The 13,085-nt window shown below is 40.4% G+C and overlaps 1 protein-coding gene across 6 annotated transcripts in view; it reads left to right on the plus strand.

The window, feature by feature from the left end:
* Positions 1-13,085, plus strand: part of LOC140481885 (double-stranded RNA-specific editase 1-like) — a 317,299-nt gene that overhangs the window by 228,497 nt on the left and 75,717 nt on the right. The gene's annotated exons all lie outside the window — the stretch shown is intronic.

A 13,085-nucleotide genomic window follows, 5' to 3' on the forward strand; every position in this document is an offset into this window, starting at 1 on the left:
GTTACCAAATTTACTACTGAGTTGTGCATGGCAACTCTGTACTGTATCTGCTATCATTGATCATGGCCTGGTGATCAGATCCCATTTTTACTGTGTCCTGCATTTTAAATTATGCTTGAGGTTTGAGTTAATGCATGAACAAATGCTTTGTAACTATCTTTTCTTTTCAAGGTTGGGCGTTTTTTAGTGCTTCCTTTTCCAGGTAAGGTGTTTGTGATGCTTCAAATAAATATGCAATTGAGAGTGGACTGCAAACCAAAATGGTGCGAGAAAGCTCTGAAATAATTGCTCAAGAACACTTGACGCTGATTTTAAAGGGAATCTCCCTGTTGACGCAGATTGTTCAAATTTGCAGTTACTGTCAGTTGTAATGACTTGGATAAATCTGTTAATTTAACTTGCTAGTCTTTTGAACTGAACAAGCCCGACAAGCCAGTAAGGTGCAATTATATCAGCCATGATGTTTTGGCAGTAGTAATTTAAGCATGAACTGGAATGGTTAGGAGAAAATAACAAGGCTGAACAAGTTGTTTTCTTTTTAAACCATTCACCACAATCCCCTTGACCTTCAAAAAGAAATGAGATGCCCAAACAGACACTAGAAATCAGCAAAAGGCAACATTTCACATTTTAAATCAGCATAAATCAAGCTTGAGTTAAAAGGCAACTGATGCTTCAAACAAAGGTAGATTTTTGTATTAACGGATGCAACCGAAATATGCCTTACAAAATGCTTGCCCTCTGTATCCCACTTCTGACAGATGTGCAGTGGAAGAAGGTAACTCTCTTCTAGCTGTCCAGTAAAGGTTCAACGTTCCCCACCATACTATTTGAAATTTTCATTAACTGTCATCAATCATTCGGCACTGCTTGCATTTTCCAGATCTTTTAAGGTCCACCTGATGAACTGAGTTCCTGTATCTAACACCTTTTTATTCATTAATCAATTCTGGTAGAATTGTTTCCCCAATTGCGAATTTCACTTCTGGTGTCCAGCATTTCTTTCAAAACAGGAAAGAGCTGTCTCAGTAGAGTTCCAGTTCTTTTTCCGCATACATCTTAGCAGCATCTGTGTCTTTATTCTAAATGGAGGTACTAAACCTTTTGCTTAGTGTTTCGGGCCTTTATTTAAGTTTATTCCATTTAACTTGGAGTCAAAAGTACATCTTAAAACGCAGTCACATTGTAAAATTCAGCATTCGTGGCATATTTAAGCAATCCTTTTGAGTGTAATTATTTATAATCTCATTATTGAAAGAATTACACTTGTTACCATTGCTGCTTCAATTTTGATAACCAGCATTTTGATAATCACTTTCACTATGTGTTCATATCGAAATATAATGCTGTGTGGAGGCTTTAATATTAGCAAAAAGGCTGTAAGATAAATTTCACTTAACTTGTCTTAAAGAGATTTTGAAGTGTTTTCCTATAGGATAGGAAATGAGACTTTTTTTAAAGCAAGTGTGCATCGGCAAATGGAGTTGAATTTTAATATGTGGATGGATTGAGAATCTGTTCAGCTGTTAACATTCTGTAATATGAAATTTAAACACCACTCGCTTGAGCTCTGTAACAAAACTGTTGAAGTCATCCTGAATTAAGCCCTGTGGCATTTTGTACTCCAATTCTGTACTTCTGACATGGCATCTTTTCTATTTCATGACCTGTCACTTTGTCCACTCATCTCCTGAATCAAAGGCCTTTTATGGTAGCCCACATTTCACTACACTTCATTCATCAACTTATCTCAGCATCTCATATCTTGTCAAGCACAATCTTCCATTCTGAAACTCAAATTAATGCATTCTCCCAACTAGGTACTTCAGTTTATTTTTAATTAAAAATTTCAACACATTCCCTCCTTCATGTTAGTTTTATCTTGTTTAGAAAATGCGTATTATGTTGATTTGTTTCAGTTCAGTATTGTTATGACATGGGGTTAAACACTGCTTGATTTAACCCAGCAACACAGAAACGATTTATCCTGTGCAGTAACCTGTGAAAATTTGACAGGCCAAGAACTAGTTAAAGTAAAAGTAACAACTTTATTTCTTAAAGTATAACAGAGAATAATTAACTAACAACTATTTACAACTCCTTCCTCCAACTATCTTTTATTTTCCCTTCTATAATACTAGTCTGATAAAAGTCCAAATTAAGATTTACAAAAGAAACTTTTTACCTCAAATTCAGGCAGCTTTAGGTCCTTCTCTGTATTCCTGTCTTCCTTTCTTCTTCTTGGGGCTTCTGCTTCACAGGTTACTGATCGGTAAAGGTACCTTTAAGAGAGCTATTCTCTGGGCAGTTTGCAGATGTCGTTGGCTTGGCAGTTCTCCTCCCAAATGTTCAATTCTCCCCGGTCTTCTACCCCCAAAGCATTGGATTGTGTCATTAGCTTTTAAATTATAAATATACTAAATTCAAACTGTGTTGGAGTTTGGGGTTTCTTTGGGGGGGTATAGTTTAAACTGATTGGCTGAATTCAAATCTGTTTTTGTCTCCAGGCAACCAGCTACCCTAGCTACCCCAGTAGCTGGACCACATGTTACATTGTATCTTATTGAGAATACTTTAGTGCTGTCACTGCTAGCTTTTAAATTGCTTAAAGGTATATCCACATCTTCATAACACCTTCCTCCTTGAGAAAAAATGAACCATCATAATGAAAAGATGGCATCTTTTTTTCTATTTTTTTAAACACATTACCCTAACATACAGATAACTTTAATATAAGTTCACCTTAACTCCTTCCCATATGCATACATATATATAAAAATTAAATAAATACAAATCTCATGTAAACTCTATCAGTTAAATCCGCGATAACACATATGCGATTACATTCTTACAACCCACAACATGTATGATTTTAAATTAAAAGTCTAAAAGACTCCAATGAAATAGTCTCATATTCTTGCCTTTAAAGTGTCCTAAGAATGTAAACAAATTGTGATCCGTGTACACAACCATCTCTGACACATTGTTCGTGACGTACACATTAAAATGTTGTAAGGCCAGTACCAAACTCAAAAGTTCCTCTTCGATTGTGAAGTATTTCCTCTGGTGGATGTTGATCTTCTTCAAAAAGTAACTAACTGGCAGTTCAATCCCATCCTCATTTTCCTGAAGGAGTACAGCTTATCCCTCAGAAGAGATGCACGGTGGTCTGCTAATATCTCAGCTAGGGAAAATGGTCTGCAATCGAAATGTCAAACTTGCCTTTTATCCTCAGAATCTGAGTGGCCAGCTCACTGTCATTTTCTTCATATCTGGAATTTTTGCTGTCCTCCTGAGCTGCCTCTTTTCCAGGGAGGCTGCCGAGATGCTTCTACAGGCAGTTTTTCCATAATGCATCTTTTGTTAATGCGAATTGTCTATAACGCAATGGGGTGAAAAGGAGACACTTTCTCTAAAATGCAAACTTTTAATGTATATGTTGTCAATGGCGCGATTACGCTTTAAGTGTATTTGTATTGTGTGATTTTTGTATAGTGCGGCATTGCACAAGAATGCAACCAATGTCTAATAGCAGAACTACCTGTACTTTTGGGCTGGCTGCAAGATGCATGCTGATTAATTTTTCTTCCTTTTGATTGAGTCTTACTGCCTCTCCAACAGCATTACTGAGATAGGGGTGCTCCGATTTCTGTTTGCAGGATTTGAGTTTGCAGTGCAGTTTGAAAGCTATGAAGGAATGAAGGTTGAGTGTACATGCAGAGCTGCTTGGTAAGAAGGCCCACCTCAGTTTGTCAACACAGCATCCCAGCTCTCAACATATTTAAAGGGCCCCTGAATCTCACTCTACACTCATTTTCCATACCACCTAAATTCCCCATGCGACTTGTGCTTCTTTAGATCCACCATACCACCCCTTGTCCCCACAGATTATCCAAGCCCCCTCAAATCACTCATTCCTTCTCCCCGCATATTTCCATAGACAGTCATCCAGTATTTAGCAGCCCGGCCATAGCATTAGGGATCATTTTCAGTGTAGGAGAAAATAATTAAGTTAAATTTCTCATTCCGGTGCTTGTCATTGACACTGTAAAATGACTTCTCCATTGAAAAAGATGTAAGCCTTTAAGTGGCCATTAAATTGTGAAAACAAACAACCATTCACCTATGAACATTAAAGGTTAAGTATGTTATTACAGCCTCATAAAACTATCAATCATTCCCCTGCACAGTTGTGTCAACAGACTAAACCTTATGGAGTTCAACCAAATTCACACAAGTCACCACTATCACAACATTATTACCGATCCTAGAGCCTGAAATTTAAAGAGCAAACTGAATGCTGTTCTTCTCAAAGCAGATTTACCTGCCTATCAGTGGAGGGGAGCAGCTGCACAGGTTACTTTGTATAGCTTTGCAAAAATAAAAGATTTTATTTCCATAACCAAAGCTATCTGTACATAAAGATTCCAGTCAAATCCTGGTGCGTGGTGTTTGCCAACATATTTTCTACATTTTTGAATATATTGTGACATTATTGGAGATGTCACAGTTGTGGTCAGTCTGATGGTTAACTTACTTTTTCAGGACAGACTTATATGATAAATAATTCATTTAAAATACGTTTCAAAATAGCAGCTAATAGTGATCTTCACTTTTCAGAATGTTCCAGACTCGACAGCTATCCCCAGTGCTCTCACACCCTCCAAAGAGATTTTTTCATTAGAACTTCAAAACACACCAAGACACACAAATAATGTGCAACAATGAAACTAAATTCAGCATTGCCTAACCTGATTTATGCCTCTATTGGGAAATAAAAATCTGACTTGAGAAATTCACGAAGTTTGTTTAGAGTCATAGAGATGTACAGCATGGAAACAGACCCTTCAGCCCAACCCGTCCATGCTGACCAGATATCCCAACCCAATCTAGTCCCACCTGCCAGCACCCGGCCCATATCCCTCCAAACCCTTCCTATTCATATACCCATCCAAATGCCTCTTAAATGTTGCAATTGTACCAGCCTCCACCACTTCCTCTGGTATTCCATACACGTATCACCCTCTGCGTGAAAAAGTTGCCCCTTGGGTCTCCTTTATATCTTTCCCCTCTCAGCCTAAACCTATGCCCTCTAGTTCTGGACTCCCCGACCCCAGGGAAAAGACTTTGTCTATTTATCCTATCCATAGAACCTGCATCCATCTCTGCAATGCTCTGGTGTTTCAACGTACAGAATCAGAACATTACCATAATACACAGCAAAAAGCACAACATCTTCAAATCTTTTGTTTTATTATCGCATCTATGTTTGGTATCAATTGAGTAGATGATGTGCAGTATATGCATGTGAAGGAGAAGTGTAAGTGAGATGATGAATAATACCAAAAATAAATGGACACTGAGATCAAAACCTGCTTCAAGCCACTATGCTAGAGAATTGGCAGAAGACCAAATATCAGAGTTTAATAACAGCATTTACTCTGTGTCACATTTATGTTCAATAGTACAGTGATCAATTATGAGAGTGAGGGGAAAGATTGAACCAGTATCTCATTGATGTGCATACAATATAACAGCTGTCATACCTTTTTATTGTCTGTATTAAAGGGTCACTGTTAAACATGTTTCAGCTGAATCTATAAGCCCAATGTATAGTAACACTGATTCGATATTACGTACCAAGGTTGGGCATTATTATTTTTTGGATATAGCTCTCCTAGCCACTTTCCTCTGCGGCTAATACTTGAAAGTATCAAGAACTATCCAAAGCTCAATGAGGAATGATTGATGATTATGGCATTGCTGAGTTAGAACATTTCATGCCATTCTGGCACAGCATTGCTGTGGCAGACAGTAGCAATCTGTCAGTTAATGGTGTGTGTCATTTCCATGGTGTGCTGTCAAAACCCTTCACTATATTTCTGGATGGAAATCTTGATGTTTTGCTGTGATTCTTTCCCATTGTAAACAAGACACTCCAGGCTTCTCAAGTTCTGTTCGTTAAGAAGCAAAACCTTCTAGTTAGCTAGATAGTACTCGTGATATTGATTATCAAGCCTCAGGCATACATGTATTTCTCACCTGTTGTTAAAAGTGATTGGTAAATTAATCACGTCATCTGTTAAATTAGTCATGTCAGCATTTTGCTAAAAGGTGATCTGATTACCCAGCTAATAATCCAAATAATAAAGATGCAATCTGCAATTTATATTCCTGAATAGATATCTCTTTTTAAATGCTAATAGAGGATGTAAATGCATCACCGAAAAATGATTGTTGTATTTCATACCATCACTCAGCAAGGACAGATGATCATGCAAAGCTACCAAATAATTTTAAGAAAATTCAGGGCCAGAGTTATTCACTGCCAGAACTCCTTGGCAGTGCGGGGAGGCAGGAAGACCAGTAAAATGACATAGGCCATGCCATTTTGCCAGCAACAGGCAAGTTAGCTGTTGGGAGCCCAATTGAGACACTTAAATAGTTAATTACTTATATTTCCATGCCTCTGCAGTCATTTTTCCAACATCGGGGTATTTAACCCTTCCTAAGCACACTAAACCCAGGGAGGATCACACTTATTTAACATGGTCACCGCAACAGTTATTATAGCCTTCAACTCCACTTACCATTCTTTGAGAACACGTCAGCCATTGTGACACTCTCTCATTGCAGCTTTGCCCTCGGCGTCAGGTAGCACTCACTCACCGCCTTGTCTATTTTTCTTTCTTTGGATTTTGTTTGTTGGCAAGATTAAAGAATCTTGCCTTTTCATTATTGTGCTCCAGTGAGTTTTCAGCATATTGATTCTAAATTTTTCTCACATTCTACTCCCTGCCCTCTGGAGTTAGAATGCATGAATGCATGCAACTTTCACTCTCTGTGTCTCAATTGGCTACTCAATCAAATATGATTGTGTAGAATACTTCTATAAAACTGCCCTTCATAACTGAGGCCAGTTATTATCTTCCTAATTCACCTTAATTGTGCAGTTCTTGCACATAATTTAATGCTCATCTTAGACTGTAGCCAAGTTAAGTTTGTGAGAATGAAGGAGGTTTGGGTATGGTTAATTTGAGATGTAAGTACAGTAGTTAGGAATGCTGGAGTATATATGTCAGATTAAAGGTTTTCCATTGTTACTTAAGAACCATAAAGTTATGTGCCCCATAGACTGAAAGATAGGTGCATAATAAAATTAAAACTGCACAACTTAATGGTGACATCAGAAGGCAACTTAAATGTTGAAAGATTGCTTTTGAGATAATGTAGTTTAGTTTAAGATTCAATTCAAACATGGAAATTATGAATGAAAGTGGGCCATTTGGTCCCTCAAACCTGCTCTGCCATTCAATAAGATCTGTTTGCATTTCAAATTCCACATTCCATTCTCCTGCTCATAAGCCTGGCTTCCGTGCCTAACAAAAAACTATTTACTTCCACCTCAAAAATGATCAATGACCCTACCTCCTTGCCTTCTAGGCTAGAGAGTCTCAGCTTCGCAGAATGCTCTGAGAGAAAACAAATTTTGCTCATAATCAAATCACACCTCACTCTTCTAAACGCCCAAGGAAAACAAGCCAAGTCTGATCACCTTTTCTCCTCACATTCCAGTATCAATCCATTAAATCTCCTCTGTAAAACATCCTGCAATGCCTTTACATCCTTCTCTAAATACAGAGACTGAACTGCACACAGTATTCAAGTTATGGTGTCACCCGTACCCAAACAACTTAAATATAACTGAAGTATAATGTAAATTCTATATTTATTTACCCTCACAATAAAGGGTGACATTCCATTATCTTTCTTAACTGCTTGTTGTACCTGTATACTCACTGACTTGTGCACTGGAACACCTAGAAACCCCTGTACCTTGGAATTTTGCAATCATCCTCCATGTGGTTATCCTTTGCTTTTTTTATTCGTCCTGCCAAAGTGAATGTTTTATAATGTCTCACATTTTACCACATCTCGCTGACAGTAAATTTGGTTTCTGCTAAGGCCACTGGGCTCCTGACCTCATTACAGCCTTGGTCCCAATCTGGACAAGAGAGCTGAATTACGCATGTGAGCTGAGAGTGACTGCCCTTGATATCAAGGCAGAATTCAACCTAGTAAAGCATCAAGCAGTCCAAACAAAACCAGAGTCACTAAGAATCAAGTCATAACTGTTGGCTGGAAAGCATAAAGGAAGATGTTTGTGGTTGTTGAAGGTCAGTTATCTCAAACATGGATATCACTGCACGAGTTCCTCAGGAGACCCAACCATCTTCAGCTGTTTCATCATTGATCTTCCCTCCATCATAAGGTCAGCATGGGGATGTTGCTGATGACTGCTTAAGGTTCAGCACCATTCATGATTCCTACAACACTTAAGCAGAATGTGTTCATGTGAGCAAGATCTGGGCAACGTCAAGGCTTGGGTTAGAGAAAGCAGTAGAAGCAGGTACACTTAGGACATGGAAAACACATTTGGATAGCTACATGAGTAGGAAAGGTTTAGAGGGATACTAGCCAAATACTGGCAAATGCGACTAGTTTAGTTTGGAAAATTTGGTCAGCATGGTCGAGTTGGACTGAAAGAGTCTGTTTCTGTTCTGCATGACAAGTGCCCAGTTAAATTCGTATCACAAGTGCCAGACAATGACCACCTCCGAGAAGGACAGAATATAAGCAACACCCATTGACCTTTAATGCTGTAATGCTGTCAATATGTTGGAAGTTATCATTAGGCAAAAACTGAACTGGGCCATCCATATGCCTCCTGTAGCTATAGAAGCGGGTTGGAGGCTAGGAATTCTGTTGCAAGTAACTCTCCACTTGACTCCACATTGTTTGTCCACCATATACAAAGCACATGTCAACAATTCCTCAGAAAACATCCCTCTTGCCTGAATAGGTGCATCTCCAAGAACACTCAAGAAGCTTGACAGCTTCCAGAACAAAAAAAACATAGCCACATCCCTTAAACAAATAAGAAAAACTATCTACTGTTTGCCTGCTCATTCAACCTATATATAACTCTCTGCAACTTCCTTCTGTCTCTTCACAACATGCATCAATTCAAGTTAAGTTTGGCCAAAAGATCTTTGAAAGGGATAGTTACGAATAGGTATGACAGTAAAGAGTTTTTGTTCAAGTACAGTAGGAGTCAGAAGGTGATCAGTGGATTACGTGGAGCTTTTAATTGGACCCTCATCAAAAAATCCGAAAGAACTGTGGGTGCTGTAAATCAGAAACAAAACAGAAATTGCTGGAAAAGCTCAACAGGTCTGGCCATGTCTGTGGAGAGAAATCAGAGTTAACATTTGGGGTCGAGTGACCCTTCTTCAGAACTGATGGTAGCAAGGAAAGCGTTGGTATTTATGCAGAAGATAGAGTGGGGAGAGAAGGGTAAGGAGTAAATAATAGGTGGAGATAGTCCAAAGAGAGCGAAAAACAGTTGGATAGACAAAGGAGTGGGTGGTCAGTCTGAGAGATTGAATAGCTGACAATGGGTTGTGTGGTTGCAACCCATGTGATGACAAGGCCTTGTGTTTGGGTTTGGATTTAGGATATGAGAGAAGATGTTTGAAATAATTGCACAGATGCAGGGATCCTGTCACCAAGTCACCCTTTATTTACATGGAAACAGTATATTGGCTGTGGCCATCCAACTTGAAGTCAATCCCTAAGTGAGTAGATTCTTAATCTTTTGTATATTTAATTTTATCAAAGTTTACAAATTACAAACAGTCAACAATGAACAATAAACAGCAGTTTGCAAGAAACAGCAATTTTCAGGGGAAAGGGGCAGCAAGGCCAAATCCCCTCCCCCCATACAACCAGTTCACAAGAGAAATGCAGACGAACCCCAAATCCATCCCCGGTTTGTATTGGTCAGCCAGGATTCCCTGATTAGTTCAGGTGAACAACCGCAAGCAAGGATCTCATAGTTAACACAATCCCTCCTGGTTCCAATCACTGCAGTGCTGAAGCCCTAAAATTGTTGAACTTGCTACTAAGTTGGGATGGCTGCAGAGTTTCCAAGTGGAAGATGAAGTGTTGTTCTTCCAACTTGCACTGAGTTTTGCTGGAGCACTTCAGCAAGCCTGAGACAGATGTTGGCCAGAGAACGCAATGGTGTTTTGAACTGACAGCAACTGGATGCTCAGGGTCTTTTTTGCAGACAAAATGTAGGCAATCTCCAAAGCGGTCACCCAGTCAGTGCTTCATTTCCCCAGTGTAGAGGAGACCACATTACGAGCAGTGAATACAATAAACTATATTAAGTGAAGTGTAGGTAAAGCACTGCTTCACCTGGAAGGTGTTTAGAGCCTTGGATGGTGAGATCTTATAGTCATGTACCCACTCCACCAGAATTACTAGCTGCCTTTGTCAGCCTTCTGCCCGGATGTTTCCTCCAGGATACCCTATTTCACTCATCCTTCACTCCCAACACGATCTACAGACCCACGGCATCTTCCTCTGCAATCACCTAAACTGTAACACCTGCGTGTTTACTTCCTCCCCCTCTCTTCCAGCTGTAATGTTGACATTCTCCACCCCCATCCCCTTATCTTCTGCATAAATAATAACCTGTTCATAGCTACCTCATCTTCTGCCTCTGAACCCTCCAACCCCATGGCATCAATGTGGATTTCACCAGTTTCCTCATTTCTTCTCCCCCCACCTTAGTCCAGTTCCAACCTTCCAGCTCAGCACATTCCCCATAATCCATCCCATCTGTCCATCTTCCTTCCCACCTGTCCGCTGCACCCTCCCCTCGAACCTATCACCTTTACCCCCACTTCCATCCACTATTGCACTCTCAGCTACTTTCTCCTCCCGTCCCGTCCCCCTCCCCCTCCCATCTATCTCTCTATCCCTGAGGCTCCCAGCCTCATTCCTGATGAAGGACTTTTGGCCGAAATGGCAATTTGCCTGATCCTTGGATGCTGCCTGACCTGCTGTGCTTTTCCAGTATCACTCTTTTGACTCATAGCTATCAGCAGTTCTGAAGAAGAGTCACTGGACTTTAAACGCTAACTCTCCTTTGCTGCACAAATGCTAACAGACCTGATGTGGTTTTCCAGCAATTTCTGTTTTAATTAAACTTACTTGACTCCCAAACCCCTTTTACTCAGTTCCAGTAGCTAGCTTTTCACCACACTCAAAAGATAGCTAATTTATTTGGCTTGGCTCTGAAATGAAGAAAATCAGACTGGCTGACATTGAACACTTGCTTTGCAACACCCTTCTCCCAGCTGTGCTACTGACTTTAGGTTTCTTACAGTGTGGAAACAGGCCCTTCGGCCCAACAAGTCCACACCGACCCTCCGAAGAGCAACCCACCCAGCCCCATTCCCCTACATTTACCCCTTCACCTAACACTACGGGCAACTTAGCGTGGCCAATTCACCTAACCTGCACATTTTTGGACTGTGGGAAGAAACAGGAGCACCCGGAGGAAACCCACGCAGACACGGGGAGAATATGCAAACTCCACGCAGTCAGTCGCCTGAGGGGGGAAATGAACCTGGGTTTCTGACGCTGTGAGGCAGCAGTGCTAACCACTGAGCCACTGTGCCACCCGTTCTTTCCTAATTTGTGGTATTTTCAGACTTGCATATACAGCTCTCCATTTCTTTATTCCAAGTCATTCAGTAATATGTTAAAAAGATAAACAGATTCTTTAACCATCAGGCTTGGGAGCTGAAATAGGCCATTCAGCCGTTGAGTCTATTTGCCCGTCAGTGAGATCATGGCTGTTGTGATAATCTCAATTCCACTTTCCTACCTTTTCCCCATAACATTTAACTCAATTTCTGATTAATCATCTGTTTGTCTCAGCATTGTCCCAGCCTCTACAGACCATTGCAGCAAGGAATTCTACAGATTCATTACCCTTTGAGTGAAGAAACTCCTTATCTCTGACTTAAACAGTTGACCCTTGATTTGTGAACAGTTTTCATCCCTTCATGTAGAAGAAATCAGGATCTAAAGAGGGTTCACAAACACAACAAAACTGCACGCTGTGCCTCGGTCCTTGTACCAACCAAAATCGGTCAGCATTTCTCTGAACCTTTATTGAACTTGATCTAGCCAATATGTTAATTTTATATGGCATCCATCATGATTCATTTATAAGAGACTACAGCTAACTTGGATTTTATCCCTGGTATTGCATCCTGCTTCATTGTCAGCCCAGGTTCAAGAGTTCTCACTCTCAATTTTCCTTCTACTTCCTTTCAGGCTGTGAAAGTGAACAAGGCATTTTTTGGAGCTCCTCAAAAAAGAAACTTTTGGCAACTATTGGCAGCACATAGTGAGCAGTTCTGCAAATTGTGAGGTCTTCTGTGATAAAGAGACAAATCTGTGGAACTATCTGCCTGAATAGTCATAGTTTCTGGTGACACGTGTTTTCTGACATGTCCAGGTATTGCAGCCTCCTGTGTTCATTCCCATGCTGAGGATGCCATCTATTTTGCCTAGATACCCCCACTGCTGCCTTCCTTTTACCCATGTTTCCGCCACCTCTCCTGCGTGTAGCCCTTGAGCTTGTCTAACAGATTTGAAATTCTTCCTCCCTGTGTGGATGAGAGTGAGGGCTATAGGGCAGATGAGCAAACTGACCATTGCTCTATGATACAGGGAGCCATTCAAGATTTGGGAGAGAGGAGAAATGTAGTTGTAATGAGCGATTGTATAGTTGGGAATAGACACTGTTCTCTCTGGCCAGGACTGGGAGTCCTGAAGGCTGTTTTGCCTGCCTGATACCTAGGTTCAGGATATCTCATCTGAGCTGCAGAGGAGCTTGGAACGGGAGGGGAAAAATCTAATTTTCATGTTCCATGTAAGTACCAGTATTAGAGGTAGAAAGAGGTACTGCTGAGGGAACATCAGAAACCAGGACTAAATTGAAAACCAGAACAACGAAAGTAACAATTTCTGGATTGCCACCTGAATCACAAGCAAATTGGCATAGGATAAACAAAATTCAAGAGGTAAACACGCGGGTCAAAGATTGGTGTGATTGTAATTAATAAGACATTGGTATGAGTACTGGGGAAGGAAGGAGCTGTTGCAATGGACAGGCCCTACCTGAATTGTGCTGGAACCAGAGTGCCAGTGAATCTCAT

The sequence above is a fragment of the Chiloscyllium punctatum genome, chromosome 10 (assembly GCF_047496795.1).
Source record: "Chiloscyllium punctatum isolate Juve2018m chromosome 10, sChiPun1.3, whole genome shotgun sequence".
Lineage (NCBI taxonomy): Eukaryota > Metazoa > Chordata > Chondrichthyes > Orectolobiformes > Hemiscylliidae > Chiloscyllium > Chiloscyllium punctatum.